We start from the raw sequence: 22,155 nt of genomic DNA on the forward strand, positions 1-22,155 counted from the left end.
CAAACATGAATGAATTATCAAATGTTTACAGCACAGAAATGGGTCCCATCGTCTCCCTTCCCAGCACCTGGTCTGTAACCTTGTAAACTCTGATGTTCACGTGTTCATCTCAATGCTAATTACCCTGGAACGTTTTAATCTTGTAAGATGCAATAAATGGGATGGAAGTTTGAGATGGGGAAAATAAGTTCACACCCAGTCGGGGAACTGAAGCCCATTTTTACCCAAACACTGAAGCACACAGACACATTTCCACAAGAGTGAAACCGGCCTCGGGAGAAAACAAACAGAAAGTAAGATTTCGCCTGCTTGGCTGATATTGTCCAATTTCAGACTTCAACACCAGTGTCTGGTTACAGCAAAGAAAGGAAACATTCAGCCCCTCCCGTCCCAGTGTTCCTTGCCCATTGTTTCCCCATTACTCTGTAGTTTATACTGCCTCACCTCGTTCTTGCAACAATACTAGATCGTTGCTCACGCCCGCTATTTCTTGGACTGAAAAACAGGAATGGGTTATTTCAAACACTTTTCTAGTTTACAAGGCCAGTGTTATCAACACTGAGCCAGCACATTGCCAGCTCAGAGGTAATGTCTCATAAATTAGAAACTTCAATGCAACAGATGATTGGTTAGCCTCAGTGTTATAAGCCAAACAACAAGACTGGAATTGAACTGAGGGCATCATGCACAGAAGGATGAGAGAATAGAATGATGAATCTCATGGTGTCCAGGGTGGTGTTAACAGAAATCTTCCCTGGTAGTATAGTGATGAGGATTTAATGCTTTCACTGTCATGGCTTGTTAAATGTTAACATTTACAGTAATCGATGTGAAATACTGCCTGATCTTTCGAAGCAGAATGATGTTGTGCAGCAGTCAGAACCGCTTCCCTGTATGTTACAGTTCCGCATCAGCAACGTCAGCTGCAAATGCCTCACGTTCAATCAGTTTAAATCAAGAACGGTGGGGGCGTCACGAAAATGAAAGGGGAATGGTGGTTTGTGAGAGTTAACTGCATGCCTCGTGGAGCCAGGTTCAAGGTCGATACTAAATATCGGTTTTCCTGTTTATCTTGGTATACTGACCACTCCATATCAATTACTCATATTATCTGCGATTTGTGTTGTTCTTTGTTCATTGCACCTCGGTTCAGTGTTCCAGGGGGCCACGCTTTTTTAATTTGGCACGTTTTACTCAGGTCGGTTTTGCAGTTTCATATTAAGGCCAACAATTTTAGGAACAGAAAGACACCATTCAGACCATTAAGTCTGCTCTGCTATTGAATGGTTTCATTTCTGATCTGATAACCTTGAACTGCACTTTCTTGCCTTTCCCCATAACGCTTGATGTCTTTGCAGTTTGAAGATCTGCCGATCTCAGCCTCATTATACCTAATGACACTTCCTCAACAGCCTTCTGCTACAAGAAAGTCCACTGATCCAGAACTGTCAGAGAGAATTAATGCTTCTTCATCACTGTTTTAATTGTGAGATCCGTATTCTAATACGAAGTTATAAATCATACAACACCAGGTCATTGTCCAACAGGTTTAATTGGAAGCATTAGCTTTTGGAGGGCTGCTCCTTTATCAGGTGTTCGTGGAGTACAAGAGTTATAAGATACAGAACTTATCGCAAAAGTTTACAGTGTGATGTAATTGAAATTATGCTTTGAAAAATATCTTGATTGTTTGTTAAATCTTCTATCTGTTAGAATGACCATGTTAGCTTCACTTCTTTCTTTTGTAATTTGCAAAACGTTTTTGAAAGTCACATTCTCAGGTGAACTTTAACAATTAGTGTCAGCCTCGATAATATTTTGAAGGTGTTCGCCCCTGTGTGCTGTGTCCGTGCCATAATGTTTAGGCTGACGCTAATCTCGGCACAGTGGTTAGCACTGCTGCCTCACAGCGCCAGAGACCCAGGTTTAATTCCCGCCAAAGGCGACTGACTGTGTGGAGTTTGTGCATACTCCCAGTGTCTGTGTGGGTGTGCTCCGGTTTGCCCCCACATTCCAAAAATGTGCAGGTTAGGTGAAGTGGCCATATTAAATTGCCCGTAGTGTGACGTGTAGGGGAATGGATCTGCGTGAGTTGCACTTCGGCGGGTTGGTGTGGAGCTGTTGAACCGAAGGGCCTGTTTCCACTCTGTAAGTAATCTAATCTAAAAAAAATACCACGCTGCAGGCAAGGATGTTTTGAGGCATGGTACATTGGTGAAACCGAGCAAAGGGTACAGCAACAGATGAATGGAACTGCACATCAATCACAGACATTTGTGCCCCTTCGCAGCTGGAGAGCACTTCCCTGGTCCAGGACATTCAACCTCGGACCTTCAGGTGACAATCCTCCAAGGCAGACTTCGACACAGGCAGCAGCTAAATGTGCCCGAGCAGAGGCTGACAGCAAATTTCGGAACCAATGGGGGTGGCCTCAATTGCGACCTTGGGTTCATGTCACAGTACAGGTGATCCCAATGCTCTATCTACACACAGCGACCCGCCTACACACACACACAAACACGCACACACACACACAAACACACGCATATATACGTTTGTGGGGTGAATTTGTACTTGCAAAATTACATTGCACTTTGATCAAAAAGTGCATGAATCCATGTTAGTCTCTGTTAACTCGGTTTATAAAATTAGAATCAGTCTGAACATTATGGAACAGACAACAGCACACGGGGGCTGACAGCTATTCTTAAATCTCACCTGAGAATGTAACTTTAAAATAAAAAGTTTTGGGCTTTATAAATGAAAGAAGTGAAGCTAACATGGTTATTCTAACAGATGGGAAACTTAGCAAACAATGAAGGTATTTTTCAACGTACACTTTCAGTTGCATCACACTTTAAACTTGCGCTTTAAATTCTGTGTCTTACAACTGTGTACTCCACAACCACCTGATGAATGAGCAGCAATCTGAAAGCTAGTATTTCCAGTTTAACCTGCTGGACTATAACCTGGTGTTCTGTGATTTTCAAATTTGCATACTCTAGTCCAAAACCTGCATCTACAAGTCATTCAATCCAAGGCATTCTGGTCACAGAACCAACCTTTGTGCATTCAACTTATTAAATCCTTAAAAAAACCCTAAATGTTTCAGTAAGCATTATTTTTGTCGTACTGAGTCTGAGCAGGCAAAGGCAACTGCTTTCAACGTTTATTTCCATTTGAATTCATCTCCGATATGAAATTCTCACTGACTCTGACAGCACTGATATCTTTGCTATTTTGTAATGTCAGGAATTCATGTTCAATTTACGACTTTCATAAGGAACAACAAATATTTTTCTCTGACTGGAAATCAACGTTGGGAAATAGCAGTGAGAGAGCTGAATTTGAACACTTTCGCACCAAGGAAGACATATGCAAGGTTTGCAAATTTTATCGGTGACCTTGTTTTTGACTTATTAGTTCAGTTGAAAAATGACAGTCATTGTGTTTTTAAAAGCATGGCGAATGGCCCTTCAGCCTCCTGCATCATTATCAGTCATCAAACATCTCGTTTGTAAACACAGTTTCCAGCACGTGACTCGTCGTCTGGTGTGTTCTAACATTTCAAGTCTTCAGTTAAATTGTTATTCAATTTCTTAAGTGCTTAAGTGGAACAAAAACACCTCTGTGAACTAACAGTTCTGAGAGTGAAACTCTTTCTCAGAGCCGTTTGTCAGTTTTCCTCAAGATGCTGTGGAAAATCTTTCTGTACTCACATTGGAATTGATTTACTCTGTTTCTTCTTCAGCTTCCTTCTTCTTTCTATTAAATGGATTAGATTCCAATACAGACACACGGTGCAGGTTGCAGAAGTCACGTGTTTGTACTTTCACTGACACTGTCTCGGCAGGCGCTGCAGTCCTTCCCCATGCTGATTCAGACAGCACTGTCCTTCCTGTGGCATGTCCCATGGAAAATGGAAGGACAGGCATTAATAACCCGCATTTGAGAAATTAGCGACAGTTTAAAAACATTTGCACTGCCCCAGCGAGGAATTGAGCTCCTATCTCCCGCATAACATGCCGTGACACTAACCACTATACTACCGAGGACAACAGTTTCAAAGGAGACCCCTCAGCCCGTTGTGACTCAATTTGTCAAAAACAACTGCTTAACAACTCGAATCGTTTAGCCCATAGCTTTGTACTATTGGCAGAACATATTCACATCTGAATATTTCTTCAGATTCTCAGGGTTCCTGCCTCTCTGAACCTTACAGACAGAGTGTTGCAAATTCCAACACACGCCGACCTATAACGCTTTTTCTACTTAAACCTTTCTGTCTTTCTCATTAAATTTCTGCCCACCCCCCGTGATCGATCTCTCCGTCGATGGGAAACGTTACTTTCAGTCTACCTTAACCATACCCCTCATTATTTTGTACATCTGAACCATGCCTTCTCACAAATGCCTCTGCACTGTGAAAAACAACCCCAGTTTGTCCTGTCTCTCTTCATGACCAAATCTCTTCAGCCTAGACACTATCCAAGTGAATTTCTCCTGCACCTTTCCCAGTGTGATCACATCCCTGGACTCCTGTCAACTGCAGACAATTGTCTAGGTAGAGTCAATTGAACTTTTTTTTACATTCTGCATCAGCATGCGGTGTTGATCTGCAGCATATATTGCCGAGCAGTCTGGAGTCACATGGAGGCCAGAGAAGTTCAGGACGGCAGATTCCTTCCCTCAAGGCATTTCGTGAAACAGATGGGCTTTTCAGACAACGGGTTTAGCGGTTCCTCAATTGGAGATATTTCTTGCATTTCTATTCTACCACCGGCGTGGTGTGGTGAGAATCGAACCGGTCTCACCAGAATTTGACCTGGCCTTTTGTGTTAAAATCCAGTAGGCTATTGCAGAAAGCCGTCATGGGTGACCTTTTCCAATAGAGTCTGTTTTCCCCAATTATTCTCTGTGTCCATTTATTGAGCCTCACGCTCCAATAATCTCTGGTCCATGTCAGTAAAAGCTGCTCAAAGAGAATTGATCTCACAGCCACGATATCCAAATGGATCGAATGATTTGAAAGTGCCAATGAAGAGATTGGGGCATGGTCGCCCAGCAACAGTAAGTTCAATGGCATAGACTGGACGGTATCAACGTGAAAGTATATGTTAGATTGTGCAATGCCTCAGTCAAATGGGACGAGGGACGGAAAAAAGAGTGAGGGCGAGTGGGAGGGAGGGCCATCTTCGAGAACTTTTGGGTTTAAATCCTGATGCATGAAACGCTGAAATATCAGAGAACGAATTTCGATGGAAAACAAATCATCACCTCGGAGACCATTATCATGTAAAACGAGTTATTTCTTACCGTGTTTCATCAAAAGTAAAACTTTGAGAGAACTGACCGCTATGATATGGATTCGATACGAAGTCGCAGCAATCCCAACGCAAAAAACGAAATACTAAATATTTGCAGCACTCCACAGACCACACTTCCAAACTGCAGCCACTGTGGTAGCAGAGGAAATGTCAGGAAGAATACACAATATCAGGACTTAATGACAGGCATGTGGGAACTGAGAATGGGCTGAATCTTTAACTTTAACGTCCACAGAGTCTGGGGAGATTCCATGAATAAGAGTACTGGAGAATGGGATTAATGAAACTCTCCAAACTCATGGGACAGTGCAGGATATTGTTTAAACGTATGCTTCAATAACATTATAGTGTAACATCGGCTACTCCATCACTTTGCCCACACAAGGCAGTACCAACTGCTGCAGGCAATCACACTTAATTCCAGTTCCAGACCCGGAATCAGGGAAACTGTGTGAAGCAGCCACGAATATCCAATTGGAAGTTGGGATGGAATGACAGGAGAGGGGCGCGTGTATTTCCGAGGTTGAGACTGCTCCTGGTCAAAAGCGGGGCGGAAGGGAATACTTGCCCCCATTTATTACATTATAGCCATAAGCAGTACATGTTGTTGATACAGCCGATTGGCGCATCTGAAGCGTGTTGGACCTTTAAATTTGGGGTGGCAATGTTCGAAATTTCATTTTCCTATTTGGATCAGTGTTCTTGACATTGCCAGTAGCAGCTGCTTATGTTTGCATCAGCTCAGGATCAGCTTCTTGTTCCCAGTAAATTCTGCAACGTGGAGAAGGTGGTGTTGTGGTTATAAAATAAACGAGTCATCTTTGGGGACTCAGACACGGAAGTGGTAATGTTAAAGTTCGAAGAATAAAACCTGGAATGGAAGCCTGATCTCAGGAACAGAGAACATGCCTTTAATTTCCTGCAATCCCATTCATGCATGACCCATATACAGGGGATGCTACCATCTTTACCCAATCCTGCCTACTTGTGACTACAGGTGCACAACAACATGGTTTACCCTTAATCCGAGAATGCCAACACTGTGCGTCGGCTGGCCATTCGGCCCATTCCAGTCGACACCATCCCTTCGAAGCACATCCTATCAGACCCACACTCCATACCTATTCTGTTCCCCTTCATTTCCCATGGCTGATCCCAGTAACCTTCACACCTTCAGACTGTGGGAGGAAACTCACACAAGCAAAGAGAGACTGTGCAAACTGCAAACAATCTCACAAGACTGGGATCGAATCCATGTCTCTCATGCAGTGAGGCAGCAGCGAATCAGAATGAACAACAAATGCTGTCCTGACCAGGGACATCCACACCCTGTGGGTGTATCACGAAGAATAAAAACACATTCACAACATGGACAACAGGGCTTACCGTCTGCGTGGACATGATTTGAACCACTCGTTTTATCCTGGGTAGATACAAAGACACCGATATCACAGAGAAACCAGGGCAATGCGGAATTCAAATACCTGCTGCAGTGGAAACTCATTTACTCAGTCAAACTGGGGGCAGACTGTTCAACAGTCCCGTGTGTGGGAAAGGCTCAATGGCCAATAAAATCTCCAGCGTAGCCAGCAAGATTACATATACCAAACGGAGGTCAATTAAACTGTCAATGCTGCTGTTAATCCCAACCAGCTGCCGGTTTCATAGCGTCAAAGTCATAGACTCATGCAGCATGAAAACAGGCCTTTCACACGTTCCAGCTCATACTGAACATAATGCTAAACTAAACGAGTCGCATCTGACGGCTCCTGTAATGGCTCAGAGTTAATGATGCCCTTGTAATATTATTACTGCATTGTTAATATGAAGGTCCAGATATAATTCTGTGGACACGTGTTCAAATCCTGACATGGCAGATGCTGGAATTTTATTTCAATAAATACCTAGAGCTGATGAGTCTAATGATGATGTTGAATCAGTTGTTGTAGATCTGATTCACTAATGCCTGATAGGGAAGGAAACTGCCATACTTATCTGGTCTGGCTGGCATATGACTCCAGATCCATAATATCGTGGCTGATTCTGAACTTCCCTCTGGGCAATAAATTATGTACTAGGCATGAATGAATAGCTTTTGTTAATCCCACTGATACTTTCCAACTCATTTATCGATCCAAATATCCTGTAAATATTGTAAATGTACTTTCATTCATCACTGCCTCAGGAAGTGAATTGCACACATAAACCATCCTCTGTTAAAAAAAAGCCTCTCATGTCTTATTTTAAACCCATCTTTTCACTTTAAACAATTGCCCGCTCGTCTGGAAGTCCCCCCTCCTTGGAGAAAAGACAGTTACAGTTAACTCTAGCCAGACTCTCAATAATTGATAAATTTCTATCAGGTCGCCTTTCAAACTCCAGTTCTCGAGTGAAAATATTCTCAGTCTATCCAGCCTTTCGTTATAACACAAACCTTCCCCACTAGCCAAACGCTGGTATCCCTGTTCTAAACCTACTCCAGCTGAATAATTTCCTTGCTATTACTGGGCGACAAGAACTGGACACAGTATTCCAGAAGACGCATCACCCAATGTCCTATTCAACTTCAACATAACGTACCAACTCATACACTCAAAGAACTGAGCAACGAAGGCAAGATGACATTTTTTTAACAATTCTGTCTATATATGAAGCAAACTAAAATGAATTATGTACTTGCATTCCTGGACTCTGTGTTCCACAACACGATGCAACGCCCGATCATTAATTGTATAAGCCCTACTCATATTTGATGGAGCAAAATGCAATATCTTCCATTTATCCAGATTGAACTTCATGTGACATTTTTCAGCCGAAAGACGCAGTGGATTAAGATCCTTCTGGAATCTTAGATCACCTTCTTTACAGTCTCCTATTCTGCTTTCCTCTGCAAGCTTATGAACCATGGCTTCGATGAGTTCTATTGTTTTCTCATATAGGTCAACGATTTTTAATTATTTGTTGTAGCCATCATTTCGCAGTTTGCAAATCATGTGACAATTAAGTCATGTTATTAACCATGAGGAAGAAAGCCATAGACTGCAGGGAGATTGGAAACAATTGGCAAGAAAATGTGCTGAAAGGAATTCAGTCCAGTGAAGTGGGTGAGAATGAATTTGGGGAGGAACAATGATAAAAGTGTGACTGTTAACAGTAACAAAAGAGAAATTGGAGTAAGCATTCACGAATGTTTGAAGGTGATTGGACAGGGGATCAAGTGGTCTCGATGGGTTCGAGATACTTTCTGTTCTTGACGGCAGGTGGGAATATAAGAGCAGGGAAATGATGCTGGAATTTTATCAACAGCCTATTCAAGATCAATGGACAGGGTAATCAGATGGACGGAAGTGCGTACTGCAGGTGCTGGAAATCAGAATCAAGGTTAGAGTGGTGCTGAAGAAGCACAGCAGGTCAGGCAGCATCCGATTTGCAGAAAAAAATAACGTTTCGGGCAAACGCCCTTCATCAGGAATAAAGCTTGGAGCCTCGAGGGTGGAGAGATAAACGGGAGGACTGGGTCTGGGAAGAATTTAGCTGAGTGTGCAAGAGGTGGATAGAGATGGGGTTAAAGGTGATAGGTCGGAGAAGAGGGTGGAGCGGATAGGCGGAAAGGAAGATAGACAGGTGGGACAGGTCAGTAGGATGGAGCCAAGTTAGAAAGTTGGAACTCGGATAAGGTGGCCGTGGGGAGATGAGGAAACTGGTGAAGACCACGTTGATGCCCTGAGGTTGATGGTCCCGAGGTGGAAGATCTGGCTACTGGTGGTGAGGGAATGGCAGTGGAGGAGACCCAGCAACTGCATGTCCTTGGGAGAGACGGGGGTGGGGTGTGGAGGTAATTGATGTTTTTGGTCATGGGGCGTTGGAATTGAATGTTGCGGGTGCCCTGGAAATGTTCTCTGAAGCGGTCTCCGAGAATGTGTCTGTTGGCCCCAATGTAGAGGAGACCGCATCGCAAGCAACAGATGCAATAAATGACACATGTGGAAGCGCACATGCACTTTTGATGGATGTGGAAGGCTCATTGGAGCCTTGGAAGGATGTGAGAGGGAAGATGTGGGTGCAGGTTTTGCAATTCCTGTGGTGGCAGGGGAAGGTGCTGCAAGGGGAGGGTGGGTCATTAGAGGTCGTGGACTTGACTAGGTAGTCATGGAGGAAACAGTCTTTGTGAAAAGTGCATAGGGGTGGGGAGGGAAATATAAATTTGCCTGTCACTGCAGGAATTGCAAAACCTGCACCCACATTTACTTCCTCAACTCTGTCCAAGGCTCTAATGGAGTCTTCCACATCCATCAAAATTTCGCCTGCACTTCCACACATGCCATTTCTTGTATACGGTCCTCCCGATGCGGTCTCCTCTAAGGTGGAGAGAGGAGATGTGTTCTCACACAACACTTCAGAGAATATCTCCAGGATACCCGCAAGAATCAACCCAGTGCCCCATGGCCAAACATTTCAACTCCCCCTCCCACTCTCCCGAGGCCATGAAGGTCCTGGGCATCCTGTATCACCACTGCCTCACGACCCGAAGCCTGGAGGAAGAAAGCCTTATCATCTGCCTCGGGACTCTTCAACCCCATGGCATCAATTTGGAATTCACCCGTTGCCTCATTTCCCCTCCCCCACCTTACCCCAGTTCCCACCTTCCAGCTCAACACCGTCCGCCTGACTTGTCCCACCTCTGCATCTTCATTCCCACCTATCCACTCCACCTACTTCTCTGAAATATCATGTTCACCCCCCCCCCCGCCTGCATCCACTTACAGCACTCTTAGCTACCTTCTCCCCAGCCCCACCCCCTTCCCATTTATCTCTCCATCCCATGTGCTCCCAGTCTCATTCCTGATGAAGGGGTTATGCCTGAAACGTCCATTTTCCCTGCTCCTCAGATGCTGCCGGACCTGCCGTGCTTCTCCAACACCACTCTAATTTTGAGGGGAGTCAGTTGATTGAGAGGATTTTCGGATATTTTCTATTGTTGACCACAGGCTGTGGATGATAGCAGAACTTTAGCAACCACCAGTTTAGGGAACAACTAAAGGAATGAGCACAAGTCTGCTCACCGCATAAATCAACTTTTTCTTAAAATTGTAAGATAAAAGATGGAAGGCTGAAGTATGCAACTTTGCCCATCAAGACCGTTTCATCAATGAATTTCTCACTGATTCCTTTCCAGGTCAGGGTGCTATGGGCCTTGGAGGGTAACTTGAAAATGGTGGCTTTTCGTTGCATCTTCCAAACTTGTCCTTATAGTCAGTACAGCTGTTGAGCTTTGAAGGTTGTCAAAAATGCCCGAATGACTTACTCCAGTGCATCTTATAGTTGGTGCACTCTGCTGCAATTGCGCCTTAGTGGTGAGGGGAATGAATATTGCAGGTGTTGAAGACGATACACTCAAGTGACTGCATTGTCGTGAACGGTGTCCAGTTCCTTAAGTGTTATTGAAGTTACACCCATCTAGGCAAATGGAGAGAGTTATATTCCACGTCTCATTTGTGCCTTGCAAACGATATAGGATTCACAGAACAATGAGTTGAGTTTATAATCAAAAAATGTCTCAAGAACATGTTATTGTTGTCAAAGTGTTTATGTAGCCAGTTTTCCCCGAAATAATAGCTCTGTGGACGATTACACGCGGTAATTTGTTTACAGTAAAGTTATTGAATGTCAATGAGATATGATTAAATTCTCATTTGTCAGAGTGATCATTACTCTATTTCGTCCTTGTGTGGACCAATCTGATTCCAGTCGCTGTCTGATTTCAAGATCCAATTGCCGTCTGTGCTTGAAATTTCAACCGTTTCTTCACATAAATGTCTCCACCTGCTTTAATAATATGTAAGGACGCTATAGGGGACAGCAGAGATTAATGACCATGTTGCCAACACTGGAGAAAATGCAGCTTCGTGGAATGATTGGTTAGGTTGGGATTATTCTCCTTGAAGAAAAGGAGAGGGAGTGGAGCTCTATAATCACATAATAAGATTTATAAACGTTCAATATTCGTGGGATCTTGACAGGGTAGTTACGGGCAGGTGGTTCACCCTCTGGTATGAAGAGAGCACCAGAGGACATGAACTCAGAATTAGATATTGCCCATTTAATTCAGAAATGAGGAGTAATTTCTTTGCTCAGGATCCAGTGAATCCGTGGAACTCCTTGCCGAAATTGTTGTTGAGGCTGAGTTGTTGTGTATTTTCAAACTGTGCCAGACAGATATTTAACCAGAAAGATGATGAAGCTTTGTCGAGGCAATGCTGGAGAATGGAGTTGAGGATTATCAGATCAGCCATGAGTTCGTTGAATGGTGGAGCAGACTCGATGGGCTGAATGGCCGACTTCCAATCCTACATCATTTGGTCGAACGCCTTATTTTATTGATGACTTTATAATTCTGAGGGGATGGGATGAAGTGATAGAAAAGGTTTCTCAAACTGATTAGACAGATCAGGAACTAAGCTCATAAGTTCATGAACAAGAAATGTGCTGTGGCCTGGATACAACAAATGGCACTGGGCACACCGCAGATGGGTATGTGCAGATGTTGTGATTGCTAAAGAAAATTGGTGGATCTAATATTGTTGCCAACTTGGTGATCACGCTGGATGATGGATCGCGGTATGATTCACACAGCAAAAGGTTGTGAAAGAATGAATGATTGGTTTCAATGGAAAAGTTTTCTGCGGTTCCAATTCAATTGACTGTTTAAAATACTAATCAGAACTTTGTGTGGAGTATTACATTAAAATTTACGAGCCCACTGGATAAACTATTGCACCCGATCTCTCCTTATTTGTTCCCCTTTCATTCAATGTAAATTCATAGAAAGTCAAGATGGAATGAAAGGAGAATAGAAACGTTTGCCCTCCTTTTCATTATCCCAATGTAACTTACAACAGAACCAAATTGCTCTACTTCGACTTTGATGAGGTATCGATTTATCACAATTGTCCGGTGCAATGAAGGGCAAGAGGAAGATTCTCCATCCAATGTGTCCTAAAGATGCGAGGCACAAAGGGAAACCACAGCTGCGTTTCATAGAAGTAACAGCCAGAGTAGGATTCAAATCCACACAAGCACAATGGAAGAGCAACCCGTCGCCTGAACCCCTGGGAGACTTCAGCCCATTGCAAAGGGGCTCACATATGACCCCGTCAAGATCACATATGGTGCACCGAGGGGATAAGAAATTCCCTGAGCGGAATCGAATCCACACCATTATGTTTCTGCTTTCAGCAGAATAATAATACCAGCAAAATTAAAGTGATTCACCTCGTCCTTGGAAGGAATACCTTGTCCTTGATTTGTTTCGAGTCGGAACTCTCTCAGAATGACCCAGCAAGCATGAAATTCCCGTCACATTCACACGCACATTTAGTCTTGACGCATAATTTCTTCAGACAGTTTCTCTCTCACGTGAAGAAGGATAGATGGAGAGAGAAGTGAAGGTGATGTTTTAGCTCGATGGTCTTTCTCATATGGCTGAACCTGAATTGGGTAAAATTCCCGGAAATGCAGTGTTGTTCGTTTCATTTTATTAATTTTGCTGCAACTTCACTCTGTTCATTCCAATGATCGGAATTGAATTGGATTTATGTGATTGGAACGTTAAATGTTGCATTCAATTTTGCTCCGAATTTATTTCAGCTTAAAGAAAATACTGATGAGAAAAACAGAAGGTTAACCTACAAAACAAGATGCCAGTTTTGATGCTCAGTTACTTTGCCAGATTTCAGTGGGTGTCAAATGAACCCAACATTATGGCGATTGTCCTCCCACCTTTAAGTCATGGGATTAAAGCAGGAAATCTATCTCTAAGAGACGGGTCACTTCCTATACATTATGGAACAGCTTTCCTTGACAATGTACCAAATCTGCTCAGTTCCATTTATAATGCTTCATGTGGAAAATTAATAGAAATCTTTCAAAACTCTGAGATTTTTTTTGCTGAATCTTATTCAGCTGCAGACGTTTCCGATATTTCTTTGCATCTGAAGTCGTCCAAATTAGATATTGTTTCCTCGCACCTTCTACCACCCACACCCCACTTTTACACTTTTATCTGGCCACAGGCTGTCTGTCTTCTGGTGAAACTCACTGCTTGTGTGTCTCGAAATGTGCCTTTCCAAATATTTTGGAATAGGATTCTCCAAGTGACAGAAATTCTGCTCCCATCATTTATTTGTCCTACATCCATGGTTTTGAAAGCCTGATGTTCAGAAATATACGAACGTGAAAGAATGAATTTACCACATATTTACTCTCACCAAACCTCAAATACTCTGGAAATCTTCCATTCGGTTTTCCTTGATTCAGTGTCAAATTTTCAAAAACACAAATAAATAAAATTCCATCCCCACTAAATGCTGTCAGCATCGTCTCTAATGTCTTAACGGGCCAGTAAACGCTGGCAGTGTCCTCTCTGATCGAATCACAGATTCCCTACAATGCAGAAAGTGCAGTTCAGCCAATCGAGTCTGTAGGGAGACTCTGAACAGCATCTCAACCAGACCTAGCTCCCCTCTCTATCCCCGCAGGCCTCTGGCTTGTGATTTCAAATAAACCTGTTGGAATAAAACCTAGCAACGTGTGACTGCTGACCTTATCACTGCGTTCCCCATGGCTAATTCACTTAACTTACTGAATTCACTCCCTGGACACATCAGCGCAATTTAACATGACCAATCTACCAAAACTGCAGACTTAACAGCAGTTCGAACCACTGAGCAAATGTACCATCACATTGAACACTATCTGTATCATTTACATACTGGTAACTCAGCCGAGTGAAAGCAAGCTGCGCCCATCAACCTGAATTCAATGCATACAAACGCGGTTCTGCGCTGTACAACCTCATTAGTGCTGCTGGAAATGTTTCTGCACTCAGATCTGAATGGGTTTGTTCTTTTCTTCCTCAGATTCCTGCTTTAAATAAACATATCAGTCAGGAACAACTCTATATAATGGTTTTCATTGCAACACAAACACAATGTGCAGTTAGCTGAAGTTACGTGTGTGCACTGTCACTGACACTCTCTCTCACCAGGAGCTGCAGACCTTCCCCACGCTGATTCAGACAGCACTGTCCTTCCTGTGACATGTCCCATCGAGAATGGAAGGCCAGGCATTAATAACCTTCACTGGGGAACAGAGCGACAGGTTTAAAACCTTTACAATGCCCCCAGCGGAGAATTGAGCCCTGTGACAGGAGGGAACACTACCCACGATACTGTGGAGGACAACAACATCGAAGGAGGCCCTTCAGCCTGTTGTGGCTGCACTTGCCCAACACAACTGCTTAACGACCTGAATCAAGTATTCCATCCTTTAGCCCATAATCTTACATGTTTTGGCATCACAAATTAACATCGCAATTTTTTTTAAGGTTAGAATGATTACCGCCTCTCTGACCCTTTCCGCAAATCTACTCAAACTTTTCTGCCTTTTCCCGAAATTTCTTGGCCCCAGTGTTTGATCTCTCCATCAATAAGAAACGCTTCTTTCAGTCTATCCTATCAATATCCCTCAGTATTTAGTACATCTCAGTCATGTCTTCTCCAATCTCCTCTGCTAGGTGACAAACAACCCGTCTGTCCAATCTCTCCTCACAACTGAAACTCTTCAGCCCAGACAATATCCCAGTGAATCTCTACTGCAACGTTCCCAGTGCGATCACATCCATGCAGTACTCTGAATTGCAGAACTGCACACAGTAATCTAGCTAGGGCCAAATGAACTTTTTTTCTATTCTGTTACAGTGTGAGGGCGTCGCTGGTTTGGCAGCATTTATTGCTATCCCGAATTGCACAGCGGGCAGTTGAAACTCAACCATATTGTAGTGAGTCTGGAGTCACATGGAGGCCCGAGCAGGTACGAATGGCAGTTTCATTCCTTAAATGAAGTCAGATTTTTTTTTTCAACAATTAAACATGGATATATAGGAGTTAATAGATTCGTAATTCCAGATATTTATTGAATCCCAATTTTACCACCTAGCATGGTCGGAGTCAAACCCAGGTCCCTGGTGTCTGAATTAACAGTTCAGTGTTCAGTGGTCATAGTGCTCGGCCATTGCAGAAAAGCAGTGAAACTGATCTTATCCAAATCAGTCGCTTTCCACCGATACTGTTCTGTGCCATTTTCCTGAGCTTGACCCCCACCCCACCCCCGCAATAATATCTGGTCCATATCAGTAAAAGCTGCTGCATGTGTATTGATCTCACAACAGTGGTAACCAAATGGATCAACTGGTCTGCAGGTCCCGATGGTGGGGTTGGGGTACGTTCACCCAGCAACAGAGAACGCAGACACACAGACTGATCGGTATCAATGGGAGAGTCTGTATTAGATTCTGCAATGCCTTAGTGAAATAGGAAAAGACTCCGCAAACACATGATGAAAGAGCAGCGCTCTGAAAGCTAGTGCTTTAATTCAACCTGTCAGACCATAACCTGGTGTTGGGTGATATTTAACTTTGTACTCCATAGTCCAACACCGGAATCTCCAAATTAATGAAATGGGGGTATGGGATGGAAAGTCGGTAAGTGATCGTAGGAGGGAAGGAATCTCTGAGAACGGGTGGATTTAAATTCTGACATATGAAACACAGAGATGTGAGCGAGCAGAGCTTGAAGAAAAAAAATCACCTTGGAGAAAATCAAAACTTTAAAACAATTGATTCCTTTGTGTTTCACAAAAGACTGGGATACATAGAGCAAGTACTGCCGTGACTCGGATTTGAACCGAGGTTCCTGCGGCCACAACGCAGAGTACTAACCACTATACGATCACGGCATTCCACATCCAAACACACTACACGTGTTCAATAAGTACAGTATCATAAGGAATGTTAGGCAGAGCACCAAATGCACAATATCAGTGCAAAGCGAACACTAGCAGATAAGTGGGAACTCAGAATGGTCGGACCGTTTAACATCGATTCCCCCAGTGGCTGTGTTGATTCCATCATTAATGTGTTGAGGGCTGAGATACATAGATTTCTCCAAAACATCAAAGACTCCGGGGACAGTGCAGCTTTTGTTACCTGCACATCCACCAATATCATTTATTGTATCCGTTGCTCCCGGTGCAGTCTCCTGTACATTGGAGAGACTGGGCGCCTCCTAGCAGAGCGCTTTAGGGAACAACTCTGGAAAACCCGCACCAATCAACCACACAGCCCTGTGGCCCAACATTTCAACTCCCCCTCCCACTCTGCCGAAGACATGGAGGTCGTGGGCCTCCTTCACCGCCGCTCCCTCACCAGCAGACACCTGGAAGAAGAACGCCTCATCTTCCGCCTCGGAACACTTCAACCCCAGGGCATCAATGTGGACTTCAACAGTTTCCTCATTTCCCCTTCCCCACCTCACCCCAGTTCCAAACTTCCAGCTCAGCACTGTCCCCATGACTTGTCCTGACTTGTCCTACCTGCCTATCATCTATTCCACCTATCCATTCCACCTTCCTCCCCGACCAATCACCTTCATCCCCTCCCCCAATTAACTATTGTACTCTATGCTATTTTCTCCCCACCCCCACCCTCCTCTCACATATCTCTCCTCCCTTCAGACTCTCTGCCTGTATTCTTGATGACGAGCTTTTGCCCGAAACGTCGATTTTTCTGCTCCTCGGATGCTGCCTGAACTGCTGTGCTCTTTCAGCACCACTAATCCAGAATCTGGTATACAGCATCTGCAGTCATTGTTTTTACTAAGCTTTTGTTGAAATGTATATTTCAAAAGCAATGCAGTTTAACATCGGTTACTTCACGAGTTTCCCCACACAAGTCAGTAACCACTACTGCTACGTAGTCCCAGTTCCCTGCCCCAGAATCAGAGGAACTGAGTGGCGCAGTCGCAAATAACCAACTTGAAATCAACATGGGAATGAGGTTGCAGAGATACTCGATGGCTCAAGTGACTCAACGGTGTTTCTATGATGGTTTAGAGGCGCAAGCAATTCCGAGGTTGGGAGTGCTTCTGGTCATAGGCGGGGCAGAAGGGAAGTTTTTTCCCGTTTATAATAACAGCAATCTACAGTGCATCTTGCTGAGACAGCTGAGTGCCACAGCTGGAGCATGGGCAGCTGGTTTGAAGTTTAATTTTGCTTCACTATCACCCACTTCCCTGGAATGAATTACTTCACCATTTTTATTTCCAATTGTTTAATATCTCCCTGCAGTCTGCGGCTTTCTTCCTCATGTTTAATTGCATGATTAACTGTTGTCTGATCTGCACACTGCTAAATCACAGCCACGACAAGTAAATTGGAATCATTGATCTACATGAGAAAATAGTGGAACCCACTGCAGACATGCTTCATAGGTTTTCAGGAGATACCCGAATTGGAGACAGTGAGGAAGATTATCTAAGTTTCAAACGGATCTTAATCCAATGAGTCGTACTGAAAAATGTAACATGGAGTTCAATCTGGATAAATAGAAGGTACTGCATTTTGGTACAGCAAAAAGAGTATGGCTTTACGCATGTTGGAGAACACGGAAGATAGGGGTGCAGGTACATAATCCCTTGAAATTTGCATCACATACAGACAGGATGGTTCAAAGGCATTTCACCGACTTCCCTTCATTGCTCAGTCCTTTGTGTATCGTAGTTGGGATGTTATGTTGAAGTTTTGCAGGACATTGATGAGGCCTCTTCTGGAATATTATGTCCAATTCTGGTCGCCCAGTTGTGGGAATGATATTATTCAGCTGGAATAGGTTCACAAAAGGTATACACGCTTGTTGACAGTGGAAGGTTTGAGTTATAATGAAAGGCTGGATAGGCAGAGACTATTTTCAGATTCGAGATTTGGGTGCTGGAAAACCATATCAGGTAAGACAGAATCCGAGGAGCAGGAGAAATTTTTTTTCGCGCAAGTGTCGTTCATCATTCTCTTCCCCGAAACGTCGATTCTCCTTCCCCTCAAATGCTGCCTGATCTGCTGTGCTTTCCCAGCACAACACTCTCGACTCTGATCTTTCATCTGCAGTTCTCACTTTCTCCGTATTGAGACTGTTTTCACTCTAGGTTAGGGGTTTGAGCGGCGACCTGACAGAAGTTTATGAATTATTGAGAGACAAGTTTAGAGTTACCGATAGCGGCCTTTCCCCAGGAGGGGGATTTCAAGACGAGAGGGCATATGTTTTAAGATGAAAAGAGAGATCTTTTTTTAAAAAACACGTGCGGCATTTTCTTAGGGACGGTCTTTTACGTGTGTAATTAACTTGCTGAGGAAGTGATGGATGAGGGTATGTTTGCAACATTTAATGGACAATTGATTCCAAACATGAATGGGAAAGTGTGATTTTTAAAATAAATTTATTCATTCCGAGTACATCAGTTATTTCCCAGAGGGCATTTAAGATTCAACGACGGTATTATCCATCTGGAGTCTCATGTGGGACGGCGCAGATGAATATGGCAGTTTGCTTCCCGAATTGGCATGAGTGAATCAGTTGGGATTTTCCACACAACTGATTCAGGTCATCACGAGACCCTTCAATTCCAGGTGCTTATTGAATTGAAACTCCACCATCTGTCATGCCACGACCTGAAATCTTTGTACCCAAAATATTAGCTGGGTTTTGGATTAACAACACAGTAATAAAACTACAAGGGCATTATCACCACTCAGCGGGTACAGGAGGAGGCAGACGGGAATGGGTTAGTTTGGCAGTATGTTCAGCATGGATCGGTTGGACTGACAGGCCTGTTTTCATGTTGTATGACTCTGACTGACGCTATGGAGCAGGCAGCTGGTTGGGATTAAAAGCGCATTGACATCATGACCGAACACCTGATGGGATATGTAATCCTGCTGGAGTCTCCGAGGTTGTTTTGCTCAGTGACCCGTTCCCACTCACGGGACTGGTGAACGGTCTCTCCCCGGTGTTACTGATTAAATGAGATTCCATTTCTGTGGTTAATTGAATCCCACCAGCAGTTCCCACATTGCTCTGCTTTCTCTGTGGTATCGATGTCCTTTTTTCTACACAGGGTAAACGATACTTTCAAATTGTGTCCACACAGATACAAATCCTGTTATCCATGTTGTTAATGTGTTTTCATTCTTCCTCATTCACCCACAGGGTGTGAGTATCACTGGTCAGGACAACATTTATTATTCGCCCCTCGTTCGTTGCTGTCTGGCTTCACCACAAACCCGGGTACAATCCCAGACTCGGGTGTCTGTCTGTGGGCAGTCTACACATTTTCTGTGTGTTTACGTTTTTATTTCTCCCTCAGACAAAAGATGTGCCAGTTACATGGATCAACAATGGGAAATGCAGGCTTATGGGACAGGGTATACCCTGGGGTCTGGTGGGATGCGCTTCGGAAGTACCGTGTGGACTGGAAGGGCTGACAAGCCTGCTTCCCCACGCGGTGGAGATTTTTGAATTAAGTGTCAGCTCATGTTTTTCTGGTCCTTGAGTCTCTCGTAGGCAGGACTGGGTGAGGATGGTTGAATCCCCTGCATAAGGGTCATGAATGAATGGGATTGCAGGAAATTAAAGTCATGATCTCTGTTTCTGAGATCAGGCTTGTATTTCAGGTTTTATTCGTCGATCGTAAACATCACCGTTCCCGTGTCCCAAACCCCAAGGATGACTAGTTTAAAATATCACCCCAACACCACCTTCTCCAGGTTGAAGTCTTGACTGTGTGGAAGAAACTGATACTGAGCTGATGCGAGCAAATGTAGCTGACACCGCCAGTGTCGGAAACACAGATCCAAATAGTAAAATCATCTTTTAAACCCACCACTGCAAAGTTAAGGGCTCAACACGCTCCACTTGTGCCACTCAGCTGTCTTAGAAAGATGCGGCGGAAATGGCTATGATACTATAAACGGGGACAACCATTCCCTTGAGCAGGAGCACACTCAACCGCGGAATTTCGTGCACCTCTATACCATCACAGAAGGACAGGACGCTCACCTATTGCATCACTGGAGCCAGAGAGTAACTCCGCGCACACATTCCCATCCCCATTTCCTGTTGGATCTGGGTAGCTGTGCCGTTGTTAAGCTAAAATGCTACTGAAGCATACATTTCAACAATATCCTGTACTGTCCCCCGAGTCTTTGATGTTTTGTTGAAATTGATCAATCTCATTTTCAACATTCTCATTCAAGGGATCTCCACAGCCTCTTAAGACATCCAACTGAAAGATTCAGCTCATTTTCAGTTCCCACATGTCTGTCACAGTTCGCTGAGTACTGATATTGCACATTTGCTGTTCTTCCGAACATTTCCTCTGCTAGTATAATTATTGCTGCTTGCAAGCATCCTGTTCTGTGGTTACTGTGATCGTGGATGTCGGTATTTTGCATTGTTACCACGGCAACCTCGATATGAAATCAAATCACGGCACTAAGTGTTCTCTCCATTGTCCTTTTTGTGATCCATGCTCAGAAATTAATTGTTTTACCTTCAAATTCCGCTCTCTTACATCTCTGCGTTTCATATATCAGGATTCAAACACACCCGTTGTCAGAGATTTCCCTTCTACCCACGATCATTAAACCTCCTTTCCATCCCTCCTCCCATTTCTCTGAGGCAATGCACAACCTATCACTCTCTTTCACATTCATACTGTTCTGTCTGTGCTGCTGCTGCGGTGACTGTTGTTGGGTAAATGTGCCCCAATCCCACCATCGGGACCTTCAAACAAGTCGATCCATTTGTATACCGCGGTTGTGAAATCAATCCCCATGTAGCAGCTTTTACTGTCATAGGCCCGAGACAATTGTAGCATCAGGATCATGGAAAATACCCAGGGCAGTTTTGGTGAAAAGACATTTTATTGGAAAAGATCAGCTTTTATGGCTTTCTGCGTTGGTCTTGTGATAATTTTATAGTACTGATAATCCGGAGACCGAGGTAATAGTCTGGGTACTCGGGCTTGAATCCCACCATGCCATGATTGTCAAATTTGGATTCAAAAAATATCTGCAAGGAAGAATCTAATGACTACTATAGATCCATTGACAATTGTTGAAAGTAAATCTGTTTCACTGATGTCATTTCGGGATGGAATTTGCTATCCTTACTTGGTCTGGGTTGCATGTGACTTCAGACACATAGCAATATGGTTGAGTCTCAACTGCCCTCTGGGCAATTCGGAATGGGTAATAAATTCTGCTTAGCCAGAATCGACCTCATACTAATCCAGAAATTTTAAAACAAATGCTCATTGGGCTCTAGCAAGTGTGTTGTATGCAGTTTTGCAAGTCACATTATAGCAGGGATGTGATCATACTGAGAAAATTGCAGGAGATATTTCCCGGGATACTGTTTGGGCTGAAGAGTTTCCGTTGTGAAGAATGACAGGACAGAGTGGAGTGTTTGTCGCAGTGCAAAGGAGATGTGGACAAGACATGAATGAGTTAGGGTATGGACAGGGTTGACTGAACAAGTTTCCCATTGATGGAGGGATCTATCAGCAGGGGACAGAGACTTCAGGAGAAAGACAGAAAGCTTTGAGAAGATGTGCGAAAGGTTGGAATTACTTGAATTACTCAGCCAGTGGAAGGTTGGAATTTGGAATACGCTGTCTGCATTTTTCAGAGTGGCAGAAATATTTTTAACCTGAATAAATATTCAGATGTGAACTTTTGATGCCAAGACATATAAGGCAGTGGGGTAAGTTTTCTGAAATGGGATTCAGTTCATTCGGCAGTTGTTTTTGACAAGTGTGGCCACATTTGGTTGAAGGGCCTCCTTTGACACTCTTGTCCTCGGTAGTATAATGGGTAGTGTCCCCGCCCGTCACAGGGCTCAATTTTCCGCTGGGGACAGTGTAAACGTTTAAAAACTGTC

General features: G+C 43.8%; 1 long non-coding RNA gene and 1 other non-coding gene across 2 annotated transcripts in view; one reads left to right on the forward strand and one right to left on the reverse strand.

Annotated features, from left to right (window-relative positions):
• The window catches only part of LOC140478559 (uncharacterized), a 728,439-nt gene that overhangs the window by 394,948 nt on the left and 311,336 nt on the right, over positions 1-22,155 (forward strand). The window lies entirely within an intron of this gene.
• trnah-gug (transfer RNA histidin (anticodon GUG)) lies at positions 16,050-16,121 on the reverse strand. Its single transcript has one exon. It is a non-coding gene; the product is annotated as a tRNA-His (tRNA).

This window comes from Chiloscyllium punctatum, chromosome 6, assembly GCF_047496795.1.
Source record: "Chiloscyllium punctatum isolate Juve2018m chromosome 6, sChiPun1.3, whole genome shotgun sequence".
Classification (NCBI taxonomy): Eukaryota; Metazoa; Chordata; class Chondrichthyes; order Orectolobiformes; family Hemiscylliidae; genus Chiloscyllium; species Chiloscyllium punctatum.